This window comes from Tachysurus fulvidraco, chromosome 13, assembly GCF_022655615.1.
Source record: "Tachysurus fulvidraco isolate hzauxx_2018 chromosome 13, HZAU_PFXX_2.0, whole genome shotgun sequence".
Classification (NCBI taxonomy): domain Eukaryota; kingdom Metazoa; phylum Chordata; class Actinopteri; order Siluriformes; family Bagridae; genus Tachysurus; species Tachysurus fulvidraco.
In genome coordinates, this window is record NC_062530.1 from 23,633,617 (window position 1) to 23,646,967 (window position 13,351).

The window sequence follows — 13,351 nt, forward strand, 5'->3', positions numbered from 1 at the left end:
CTCTCTCACTGTCTCTTTCTCTCTCCCCCTTTCTGTCTGTTTTTCTCTATCACTCGCTCACTGTCTCTCTCTCTCACTGTTTCTCTCTCTCTTTCACTCCCCCTCTCTGTCTGTTTCTCTCTTACACTTACTGTCTCTCTCTATGTCTCCCCATACTTCTCTCTCTCTCTCTCTCTCTCTCTCTCTCTCTCTCTCTCTCTCTCTCTCTCTCTCTCTCTCTCTCTGACTCCACCTTTATTTGTCTCCATGGAGTCAGTACACAGAAAGACAATGTTGATTTTTTTTTACACCTGTTTGCCAACACAGGTGTCCCTGATTATAAAAACTTTAGCTTTACACTGTATCGTCTTTCTAGTTAAAGTGTTTAAACGTAAACTGTGTAATCATGTGACATGTGGTGATGTGTGTGTACCAAGTCACTGTATTATCATGCGGTCATAATCCCTAAATCTAATGATAACTGATATCATAATATATTTTAGAAATTTGTGTGTGTGTGTGTGTGTGTGTGTGTGTGTGTGTGTGTGTGTGTGTGTGTGTGTGTGTGTGTGTGTGAGATCACTGTAGAAAGAAAAACATGGATGAATTAAACAGGACCACATTTTATATAAAGCCTTTCAGCCCTCATGTTCAGAAGAATTCGATTAGATTTGATAGATAGATTTGAACCTTTGATTAGTTTAGTTTTAATTTCAGATGAATATTCAAGTCCAAGTCTAATGCTCACATCGCGTAGCAACACAAGGCCACAACACAAGGCCAACGTGATCCATGAACCCGGTCACCCAGCCGTGTCCTACACACACCCACATCCACATCAACAAGACAAAAAGCCAGTTTTTCTCTGCCTCATGAAATGCCTCATGACTCTAAATCCCTGATTTTTATAATATACTAAACAACACATTTTGTCTGAAGAGAAACATAGAGTGTGTACTTTTTATCACAGCAATTGTGTGAATGAAGTCATGTGTAAAATTGTTGGAGGAAACAATATAGCGATCTTCTGAAGATTCCAGAAGATTCGCTTGTTAACAGCATTAACCCTTTTTATCAGTGCTCTGGTGCACCATCCAGACTCCGTCGGATATTTTCAATGAATATAAACAAATGAACGATTTTCTGTCTGTGAAACTGATCTGAAATCAATCATTTTAGTGGTTGAAGATAAACACCTTTATATTTTAGAACTTGGGGCATCTCAGAGAGCAGAAATGGGTTTGATATCACCAGATACTTTGAAGATACAAACATTTGTGAGAAAAATAACTAACTTTTGTTTTTTGTATTTTGTTGTTTTTTTGGGGGTTTTTTGGAAGGTTTTTATGAATATATAACTCTTAATCGTCTAGGGAAAAAACAGAAATACTTATAAAACACTGTCCTGTTGTCCTGAGTATCTACTTTCATACTGTATGAGTTTCATATTAACATCACTGTGGAGTAAGACATGACAAAGACGTTCAATATTGAACATGAGCACGTCAAAACGGGGAGAAGTGGATTATTTTGGATTTTTCTGGAAGTACGACACAGATTGCCACATTCACACAAGATGGATAATTTACTCTCTCAAGCTTTGATGGCTTTGGAGGAGAATCTAAAAGCAGCCAGCCATGTCTGTATGAGTATCTATCTATCTATCTATCTATCTATCTATCTATCTATCTATCTATCTATCTATCTATCTATCTATCTATCTATCTATCTATCTATCTATCTATCTGTATGTCTGTCATGTCAGTGAGACTCTACACTTCTCTAAGCTCTGAGTCAAGCAGTCTCGATAAAATAAATAGAAACGTGTCTGTGAGCTGAGGGTCTACGTGGAGGGTGATGTAGGGATCAGGTCACTCCTTTAAATGACCAAAAGAGCCACAAGCGCTGGATAACATGCAGCCAGAGGGATCATGTAATGTCTGATCTAAAATGATAATGTCATTAGATCAGAATGAATGTGGGAGCTCAGGCACTGTGCACTGACCTTCTTCGCTCGATTGCTGGACATCAAGACGACAAGAAATCTACGAAAATAAGCCGGAGAAGAAAGACATTTGTGTTCATTCCTTCTTTCCCTTGGGCCAAAACAAAAACTTTTTCTAATCGAATCTGCTTCTGAAAAATGACTCCTCTCTTCCTTCCCTCGTTTAACACGGAACGCAGCGCGCTAGCAAATTCACCGGAGAATGTTTTTTCTTCCTTGTTAGGTTTACAAACGAAGGTCTCTCATCTTTATCAGCTTATCTCCATTTTAATGAGCATACGAGGTGTTTAGAAAGTGCTCTGAAACTTGACCAGATTTAATCATCGGTGTATATGAGGTGCTGCTTTCTCCCTGGTTTGTATTAAAAATGACAGGATGCAGGTTCGGGTAATTGGGAAAATGTTCTTCATGGCAGCTCAGAGAGGCCTTTTAGTCCCAAAGTGCATTTGTTCATTGAGGAAAGCGAATAACAGTCCGGGTGTAAAACCCACATCTCCCATTAGGAACAGGTAGCTGCTGCTATTAAGAGGCGTGACATGTTGTCATGCATACCTTGTTATTCCCAGAGAGACTCAGCACTGCTATTCTGAGCACAGGCAGGATAATAAGCTGCAGTGTGACATTGACATGGAGCAGGAAGAGGCATGACTAATGGCGTTTCATCAGGAAATAAAACACGGTGGTACCGATGACGCATTTAAGAACTTTCATTTTAATCTCATGTCAAATTGTTTGCTGCAAAGTTTGATTATTATTATTATTCATTTAGTATCGATTATTATTTTTTACTCATAGTTACTGCTATAATTAGATCAACATTAGTAATCAACATTAATTATATACAGCACAATCCACAAACTTCACATCACGGCATGCACAGCGGCCGACGAACATGTCCACCATGAACTAAACTCCCCAGAACACACACTTGTCCCACAGCTACTGCTTGAACTCACTTGTTTCCACACATATTTTTCTCTCGCTCCCAGTTCACTGTGCACTACACAGTCATTTCACTCGTACTTCTTGGCTTTACCGTGCTTTACGCTCTTTACTGATCACCTGATTTCCATCAAGTTTGATGAGATCTTGTCTAGCTCACATTGTGTTGTGTTGTTCACAAATCTCCTGAGCTGTGCTTGCGTCTTAACTCTGTGTCAGGATCTAAGCTGGACTTTTTGACGTGTTTTTTTATTTATGTTTTGCACGTTTTCACGTGTCTGCCCCACCCTTGTCTAATTCCTCCCCACCTCAGCACCATGTTCCGTATGTGTCTAATTGTCTTCCCTATTAATCCTTGCCCTTTTTTTTATCTTTGTATGATCTTCATGGGCTGTGTTTTGGTTTTTGTGTTTCGGTTTTCCTCTCGTTTGGGTCTGAAGTTTATCCACAAAGACATCCCCGTTTTCTGACACTCTGACCGTGCCTTGTATTTTGGATTAGTCCTCATAAGCTCAGTGAAGTTGCTTCATCTTCCTCAGCAAGCCTTCATCTACCTCAGCGCCTCTGTACTGACGGGTGTGAAACTAATATCGTGGCGTACACACACGGTGCTATACAGCAGGTTCCACAGTCTGGAGTTCAGATGTAGTTTTCAGGTCTCAGTGGATTTCTTAAGTTTTTATGTACTATCTCTTTATTTGTTTTTTTAAAGAATTGTTAAGAAATGGTCTTTTTTTTTTTAACAGAAAGTGCGTTAATGTGTGTAACTCAGCATAAATCTCACATCCAGGAGGAGTCTGAAATGTAAAAAGCAGGGGTTTTTTTTTTAAAATGATTGAAACCTCCTGACTTTCTTCTTCTTTATTATTAATATTCTGAGGTTTGGGTGATCCCAGCAGTGTGCCGTTCTCCAATCATTTTACCCATCTTCCCTGTCTAATTATCCAAATTCTCCATCCAGTGCATGACCTCGAGTGGCCTCTGGGGTTTAATTAACGGTAAAGCTCAGAGCTCTGATGGTGAGATGAGCTGCATTATGAAGCTTTCATACATCTGCACCCGAGCTGCTCAAATCCTCTGTTTTATTAAGATTTTATGCTTTATTCAGATCACATATTGGCTTCGTGTTTCTGGAGTTTCAAAATCAACACCTGGATAAAAAAGTGTATTAAGATTTTGACCGACGTTCTTAATGTTGTTTAATGTAATGGGAATTTAAACAGAATTTAGAATTGTTTTATATATTATTTAATTCTTTAAACATTTTTTTCACGTTTTTTTGGATTCATTTTTTTTTTATGTGATTTCACAAGCAGTTGTTTTGGATGAAATTTTCTACACAATGCATTTCATTTTTTTGTGTTTTTTTATGATTATTTTTTTTACATTTGATTTTTATTCCCAATTTATTTATTTTCACTTTTTTTTCAAATTTATTTATTCTAATCTAATTTTTTTAATTTATTTTCATATCTGATTTTTTAAAACAATTTATTTATTCTAATCTGATTTATTTTTTTACAATTCGCTTATTTTCTTCTTTTTTTTCCAATAAAATTGAGTGACTTTTATTCTAGAATTAATGCCATTAATTTAAGTGAAATAAAATTTTAACAGAATTTGCCGTCATTTTTCATCTGCATGTTGTCATCTGCACCAGGGAGGTGTTCGGGACTAAACATGTGCATTGTAGCCTCATGAGCTCCTTGTTAATGTAAAGATTACTTCATCAACATAGAATAACTTCTTAAATGAAGAGAAATTTGTAGCATTAGATGCATTTGCATGCTGCTCATGGCGAAGACTTTTACCCCTTTTGTATCCATGATGCAGATCCGCAGAGAAAAGAGAGATGTACAATATACACCTTCTCATTTATTTGCTAATTGTTAATCGCTCATTAGTTTTCGCTTGCGATTCTCTTGCGTGCTGCTGCGTGTGATTTCATCTGTTTCAATGTCCATTTAAACAGTAAGTGTGTTTTTATGGCTAATATGTTTTTATGGAGAATAAATAAACAGAGTAAAAAGAGGGGATTGACTCACACTAAACACATGACTCACATGCAATTTATACGTTCTTTTTTTTTTTTTTTTTTTTTAGAAAAGTTGATATTTTTATAACAACTTATATTCCCATCTAATGTAGGATTTTTACATGGAGACCTTTCCACAAATTCTTTTTTTTTTCACATCACATTTTCTTTTTTTAAATTAAGTTTGATAATTCATTTACTTTCATGTGATTTTCCACCAGATTTATTTTCAACATTTGTTCAATTTAATTATTTTCACATCTGATTTTTTTTTACAATTCATTTTTTTGTTTTCACCAGATTCATGTATCTTACGAACATGTGAATGTGGCAATCTGTGTCGTACTTCCAGAAAAGTCCAAAATAATCCACTTCTCCCCGTTTTGTTGTGCTCATGTTCATACGTCTTGTTTTTTTTTTACTTTTTCCATAGAATATCTATGAGAACTTTTTTCTAATTTTTTTTAAAATTCATTTATTTTCACATTTGATTTTTTTTTTAATTCATTTATTTTCACATCTGCTCTTAGTTTCAAACACAACCCAGTTTTTTTTTTTTTTCAAACTCCAGTCATAGTCTGCTAAGAACTGAATGTTCTCAAAGATCAGCAAAAATGTTGAGATTAGATGTTTCTTCAACGATGAGGACAGGAAAAGCCACAGCATTACAGAAATTACAGTATTTTTGTTTATTTCTGATGTGGACTAACTACTCAGGTTGAGTTAGTTTAACTGGAAGTTAAATAAATCGCTCTATATTTAGGAGGTTCAGGTTTCCAGGAGCATTGAAATGTTACAGAAATCACTGGAATAAAATGGGATATTGGATTTGTAATCAGTGAAAGAGCTTATTAGCTCAAACAGAATATGTTGGCTGGAGCGAACGCTGGAACGTTTCATGAATGTTTGATTCTCTAAAAAAAACCATCAAGAGTGCGTTTCTGTCCCTTTTTTACATGCCGGGTCCTTGTATCACTCATAAAAGCTGAATTAATTGAGAAACAGATTACAGAACAGTGAGAAAAGCTTTGCATAAATGATTCCAGTGATCAAATATTGCATTAAATAGATTTATGCATTAAATCTATGACCTGTCAATCAAATGTCCCAAAGATCTGAAAGTTTCTTTCCAGTGAAAATGTATGACAGAAAATGTCTGATTTAAGACAAAATATTGTATATAGTTTTCATAAAATATTAAATTTCTCAACATAAAGGTCATTTTATTGCTTTCATTTTAAAGAAAACTTTATTTTAACAAGTTTCTAGAGTGATCATGATCAATACATTGAGCCATAAACTAATTACATGAAATTTCACGAGAATTATTGTATAACTACCGAATTAAATGTAATTATTTTAATGCATAAATCAATAGATAGATAGATAGATAGATAGATAGATAGATAGATAGATAGATAGATAGATAGATAGATAGATAGATAGACAGACAGACAGACAGACAGACATTCAGTCTCTCTCTTGGTCGGTTAAACACATGTCCGTGACGGTTCACTCGTGATCACTCGACCGTGTTGGCTCGATGTAATTGACAATCTCAGTGACACTTTGTTGATTCAGGCTTTTCTAATCCTCATCTTTTATAAAGTGTGCATTTCAGCTAACTCCTTTCAGAGAGAGAGAGAGAGAGAGAGAGAGAGAGAGAGAGAGAGAGAGAGAGAGAGAGAGAGAGAGAGAGAGAGAGAGAGAGAGAGAGAGAGAGAGAGAGAGAGAGAGAGAGAGAGAGAGAGAGAGCTATCCTCATAAATCATAATTATTGAAATTGTATATATTTCTGACTAAAGGAAAGCACTCCCATGGTCATGAGCACATCTCTCATATAATGGCTGTCAGACTATAATAGAAGCAAAGAAAAAAAAAGAAAATGTATTTTATTTAATCCCAGTTTTTCCTACAAGACACAAGAAGCTAACCTTGGTGTATTTTCTAACCTCATGTCAACATAACGTAAGGAAAGTGTTTCAGCCCTCTTCTATATACATGAGAACACAGCAGCTTGTGATTTGCTAGTGCTACTGTGATTGGCTGTCCGAGTGAGAGAAGGCTGTCGATTGATGCTACACAACAACGGGGAAGAGATCTTCTACACGATCTGAGCATCTTCACTTTATACTCTCACGTCCTGTAAAAGTTTAGAACTGAGGCAAAAGTCATCAAGATACACAAGATAGAATAAAGTGCTGAATAAAATAATGTATTGTACCATATAAGAGAATCCTTTAGACAGAAGAATCTAAATAAATGAAAATTATAATGAAGCAGTTTTCTCTATAGGAAAAATAATACATTGTGTTGGATTAGGTGTCTATTCATGCCTGTGTATAAACCTGTATATTAGCAATAAACTAGACTCCTTTTTATACTTATACTACAATTTTTTTATTATATATCAAAGTCTTTTTTATTTTTTGTGTTACAACTAAATACAAAAATGTAACAAAAATTCTATGATTATTTATTGGCTTTCCTATTCATGATTTTTTTTTTTTTTTTTTTTTTTTTTTGAGGGGGTTAAAGATGGTGGTTTGGATGCTTGACGTGACATGAAATGATGCTGCCCAGATTTTATTTCTTTGTTTTTAAACAGGTTTAGTTTTTTGTCTCCACAGAGCCTCTGTAATGACATTAGCTCTAATTATCTGCCCTGTAGGTTGCCATGTTGATGCATATAATCACTATCACACTTGTGAATAAAATATATGTTTTGATTAGCTTTGTCTCTCAAGCACTGATCCTATAATAGCACCTGAATGTGTGATCTGCAAGGCAACATCCTCAGATAGCAGCAATGTAAATCTTTGTGTAACTCAAAGAGACTCAGGAACTGTGAGGCTTTGTGACTTCTCATTAACCAGGGTGCAGACACGCGTACTGTAGCACTGATATTATATGTGTTTGGTTATCTCCTTCAGTTCCTATCAGATCTGTGTGAATTTATGAGATTTTGAAATGATAGATTAGATTAATCTGAGTGAGAGTGATGTCTGTCACAGTGAATACGCAACAAGACAACAACCTGAGCTCAGAATCAAACTGGCATCCATGCAGCTTTGTCACAGTAACACGACTCAATGTAACACCAACTGTGTCCATGTGCAGTCTTACTTCTAATTCATCTAGAAGACTAGAAGATGTACAACATATATACTTGTGTGTGTGTGTGTGAGAGAGAGAGAGAGAGAGAGAGAGAGAGAGAGAGAGAGAGAGCAAGAGAGACAGACAGACAGACAGACAGACAGACAGACAGACAGATAGATAGATAGATAGATAGATAGATAGATAGATAGATAGATAGATAGATAGATAGATAGATTGATTGATTGATTGATTGATTGATTGATTGATTGTTTGATTGATTGATTCTTCACTCATCAGATCCCACCAAGAGATTTAAAGTAAACACACTTCTTTCTGGATGTTCTCACAAATCTGAATCAAGACCAAAGACATTTTTCACGAACATTGTTCTTTATATATATGAAATGGGTAAAAAAAAAAATTGGTTAAATGTGCACTTCAATATCTGTGCAAATATCTCACACACACATAAAATACAGTATATAATATATAGAAATTCATGTAATATGCTCTAATTGTATAATATGCAAATATTCAAGTGCCTTTGAAAGACAGCAGTCTGCAAAAATGCAAATTTCTACGGTTAAAGATGTGAAAAAAATGCATATATAATGTTTTATCAGTTAAGAATGAAAGTCAGATCAGCATAATTAATGGAAATAACTCTAAAGGGGTCAAGCACTTCTATGGAAAGTCATCCAACTTGTCATGACACTGTTAATAAAATATTCAGCCGTTCAACTGCTCACAGCCTGGAGTAAAAGAGCAAAGTAAAGAGCAACACACTACAACATACAGCCTGGAGCAAAATACAGCCACGAAACTCCCCAACAACACAAATGATCTGAATCTGTCTTGCTGTAGCTCAGAACCAAACTGTCCACACTGGATAAAAAATAAGGATATCAGGCACCTCACCACTTCCTGTACACGAATACTCCCCCGGGTATTACGGGTTCCTTTTCCGGCCCAGTGACATGTGTTGCTGATTGGCATCCAAAAGATATTTCTCAGATCTGAGTTTTGTTTGTAAAATTCCAAAACGTTGATCATTTTCTTCTGAAGCCATTTGGATTTTTTGTGCTTGTAGCTTAGTGGCTAAGTTGTTGCACTACTGATCAGAGGGTCATGTGTTTAAATCCCAGTTCAGCCAAGCTGCCACTACTGGGCCCCTGAGCAAGGCTCTTATAACCCTCAACTACCAAGTTGTATAAAATGAGAGACAAACGTAAGAAGCTCAGCATTAAGGGCGTCTGCTAAATGCAATAAATGTAACATAATGTAATGCAGGAGAGTGATTTTTTTTCTTCATGTTAGGACATGTGCGTTTTGTTTATGTTCCTCGTCACGTGTCTGCCCCGCCTTTGTCTGCTCCTCCCGTCTCCACACACCTGTTTCCCATTGTGATTACCTTTTTGTCTATTTAACTGTGCCGCGTTGCCTTGTGCAGCACGGAATCTACTGTTGTCTACTGTTGTTTTGTCCTGTTGTCCTGTCTCTAGTCCGTGTTATGTTTCGTGTTTTTTTGTTATTAAACACCGTTTATTTGGCTATTCTGCATTTGGGTCCATTTTATTCCCACATTCGTGACACTTCAGCAGTTTAACAAAGGTCTCCTTGTTTTGTGTGAAAATAGATCAGTATTCTGAGCCCTCTACAGCCCCAGATCCAGCTGAAGAGAAGCAGCCCTTGCATGATGCAGCCAGCACCATGTTTCACTTTATCTAATAGTATGATGCCCAAAATATTCTACCTTTAAACCTTAATGCATTTTGCTACATGGTTTGGGAATGAATTAAGCTGACGTTTTGTCTCATGCTATCTCTCCACCCCATATCTGACATATACGTAAAAGAGACGGTTGTCACATGCAAGAAGTGAACACTACTTCCCACATATTCCTGCAGCTCCTTTAATGTTGCTGTAGGTCTCTTGGCAGCCTCCCTGATTTTTTTTTCTCGTCCTTTTGTTATTTTTGAAAGGACATACTGTTTGCAATCTTTTGTTTGACACCTTCTTAGTGTTCCATGGTATATTTCATGCTTTGGAAATTCTTTTGTGTCCTGAACATAGTTTTAGCAATCAGATGAAACCAAGACAATGTAAAGAAAACTATGTTTGAATCTGATTGGTTAATTCTGAGTATACTCATGTGTCATTATTAAAGAGTGTGCACATTAATGCATCCTAGTAACATCCCTATTTTTTATTTTTTGGTTGGTTTATCCATTTATTACATTTATTTATTTATTTTACATAAAAAAGACCTACAATTTCAGGGTGCATAGATTGTTTATATGAACTGTACATGCAAATGAAACAATATGGCTATATATATATATATATTTGTTTGTTTGTTTGTTTTTTTTGTCCTAATGGTACACTTCCGTACCAATGTGCCTCATTGACATTTAAACCACCACAGACATCATTTTAATTCTATGATTGTAAACGTCTTTATTGAACTTTTAATGTTATTATCCTGGAGATCTCAGGACTGAATTTTATTAGAATAGATCTAAGCATCATTTCCTTTGTGCTTTATCTCATTCTGCTTTCAGTCTTGCACTGTGAGGACAGAAAATGGATTGCTCCTCAGTTAATCCTTCTCCTCCTGAAGCCTGGTTATTGTTATAAGCCAAGTGTTGCTTTATCTGTAGCTCTGAGTGTCTTAATGACAGGTCTGTGAGCTGTATAGAGCTGCCAAGGCCATATCGAGCATTGTGAAATAACACATCACACACATCCACCATAATTGACAATTATTGAATTAGAGCCGAGTGAGTCAGAGCCTGGCATTTAGGTTTAAGGTCGACTGGGAAGCTATGTAATTACACACACGGACATGAACACACACATAGCAGAGCACAGAGAGCGGCAGTAGAAGTTTCAGATAAACAGACTGAAATACTTTCAAGATTAAGGATAGTGATCTAAGGTTTCGTGTTTTTTTTTTTTTTTTATCATAAACTGATCATATGAGCAGACAGACTCACAAGACTAATGGACTACTGATTATTCACTCAGGTGGACATATAACTGTTATACTCAGGTACATACATACATTAAAGGAACAAATGCATAGGTTTTATATCATTAGTACCCAACTTCCTGTGCGCACAATATATAACTCTGAATATTTCCATATTAATTGCCATTAAATTACATATAGTTTATATACACACACACACACACACACACACACACTCACACATCTTTTTCTTTGGGCTGCTCCCTGTTCATGTGATCCGCATATTAGATTTGACATGGGTTTTACATCGGATGCCCTTCCTGACTGTAATGAGTCTGTTTGTGTTTTCCTTTGTTTCTGTCTGCTGCCTTGCTCTGTTAATTGTTTGCTCCGCCCACTCATTTGTTACCATGGACACTAATTGCACTCCATCTCTTCCCCAGGTGTTTTGTCTTTGTCTCAAATTGTCTCCGCTTTGTGACTGGTTCCTGTATACTACATTTACTCTGTTTGTTCACTTCCCTGGTGTTAGTCGTTGTTGGTATGTGGTGTGTTCATGTCCATGTTCCCGTTTCCTGTTTTGTTCCATGTTGCCTGCCTGTTCATTTGTGTTTTGTTTATTAAAACTTTAAACTGAATTTGGATTCTCACTCGCCTTTGTCTCACCGTGTCCCATCGTGACACTGACGCAACCCGCCCCATTTTCATTCGGGCTTGGGACCGGCACTGAGAGTTAACTTTTCAGAGGCTGTGTTAGCACCGTGCTAGGAATCGAACCCGGGCCGTGGCAACGAGAGTGCGGGATCCTGCCTCTGGACCCCCTGGTGGCTTATAAATATATATACATTTATTTAATACATAGATATAGATATTCCAAAGCATTTTGCTGCTTTGTATATTTGAAGAGCTCATTCACTCCACAGACACTCAATATTGGATCAATCACAGCACTAATTTACCAATTAGGCTTATTAGGCTTTATAAATAAACACACAACCTCCCAGCATCCTCTCTCTGGGGATCTACACTCTGCTCTGAGATGAGCAGACTACAAATCAACCTGTAATCAGTATCCTGTATTTACAGTTAAAGTTGCTTCTAAATACATTAAGCTTGGTTTCTTATATTCCCTTAATCAGACATAGTGACAATCTGTTCCAGATATTTAAGTTAGCCTTACTTTGGCTGCTACTGTTGTTCATGCTGAAAGTAAAGTCGTACATTTTGATGCTGTGTGTGTGTTTGTGTGAGTGTCTGGTGCTGCCTTTCCTCTCTAGAGGAAACATTTCAGTCAGTGAGCTGTCACATCAAACTTGCTTTGCACTGCTGCGTTAAAGATCTTTCGAGATCAAATGCCCTCAGAGCTCTCAATCACACAGCAGAGAAATTCGGAAATATTTTTCCTGCAAATCTTTGTTCACTTTCAAGGGACCCAAAGGAAGAAGGATGTGTTTTTGTGGTTAAAAAAAAAAGAATCTTTCAGCTTTTTGTGGCACTGCACAGGTCCTTTGGCGATTTCAACTTTCAGACAACTTCTAGATAAGGCTCAGTATGATCCGGTTCACCTGTGCATGACGTGTGTGTATCCCATATGACTCTCAACCTGCATCAGGAAGCCATGTTTTAACAATGTTAAACACATGAACACAAATGTATATTTATCTATTTAACTATTTAATAATAAAAATATTTGGCAAATAAAACAGTTTTATTAAAAATAAAATTTGTAAGTTCAATGCTTTCTTTATCCATTATTTGGGAATAATATTCCAAGTTACAGAGGTTATGTGTCCCTCCCCTCAAACCAAAAGGATCCTCCCATCCTCCCATTCAAGGCTGGGGACACCACCCTAAGGTCTGGCTCAAGTATGAGGTAGGCCTCATGTAACCATATTCAAGGTAGGGACTTCTGTATCATTAACATGTTTCTCTAGAATCCCTCTCCATCCCTTGCATCCCTAAAACTCTCAAAGAAGTTTAATGAAGTACACCATCATTTTCAGCATGATATGGTTGTAATCTGTATATATACAGAACAACTAATTCATCACTGGAAGTTTTTTACATTTATATAGACAATTCACCAGAATATCTTCAGTATGAGCTCAGCAGTAAAGAGCACCACTGCAAAACCTATAGGGCTGCTGTCAAGGAGAAACAACATCATCCCCACATCAGCCCAAGCACCCTGACCTCTGTTGACTCTAAAGTAGAGCTAAAGACAGGATGTGGACTATAGGAATATATGACAATATGGTAATACTGTATATGCAGCAAGGTCATTAGATACAGTATAATCTGTCAATCTGTTTTTTATAAG

At 36.6% G+C, this 13,351-nt stretch overlaps 1 protein-coding gene across 1 annotated transcript in view; it reads left to right on the plus strand.

The window, feature by feature from the left end:
* The window catches only part of LOC113652280 (carbohydrate sulfotransferase 8-like), a 76,029-nt gene that overhangs the window by 34,910 nt on the left and 27,768 nt on the right, over positions 1 to 13,351 (plus strand). The gene's annotated exons all lie outside the window — the stretch shown is intronic.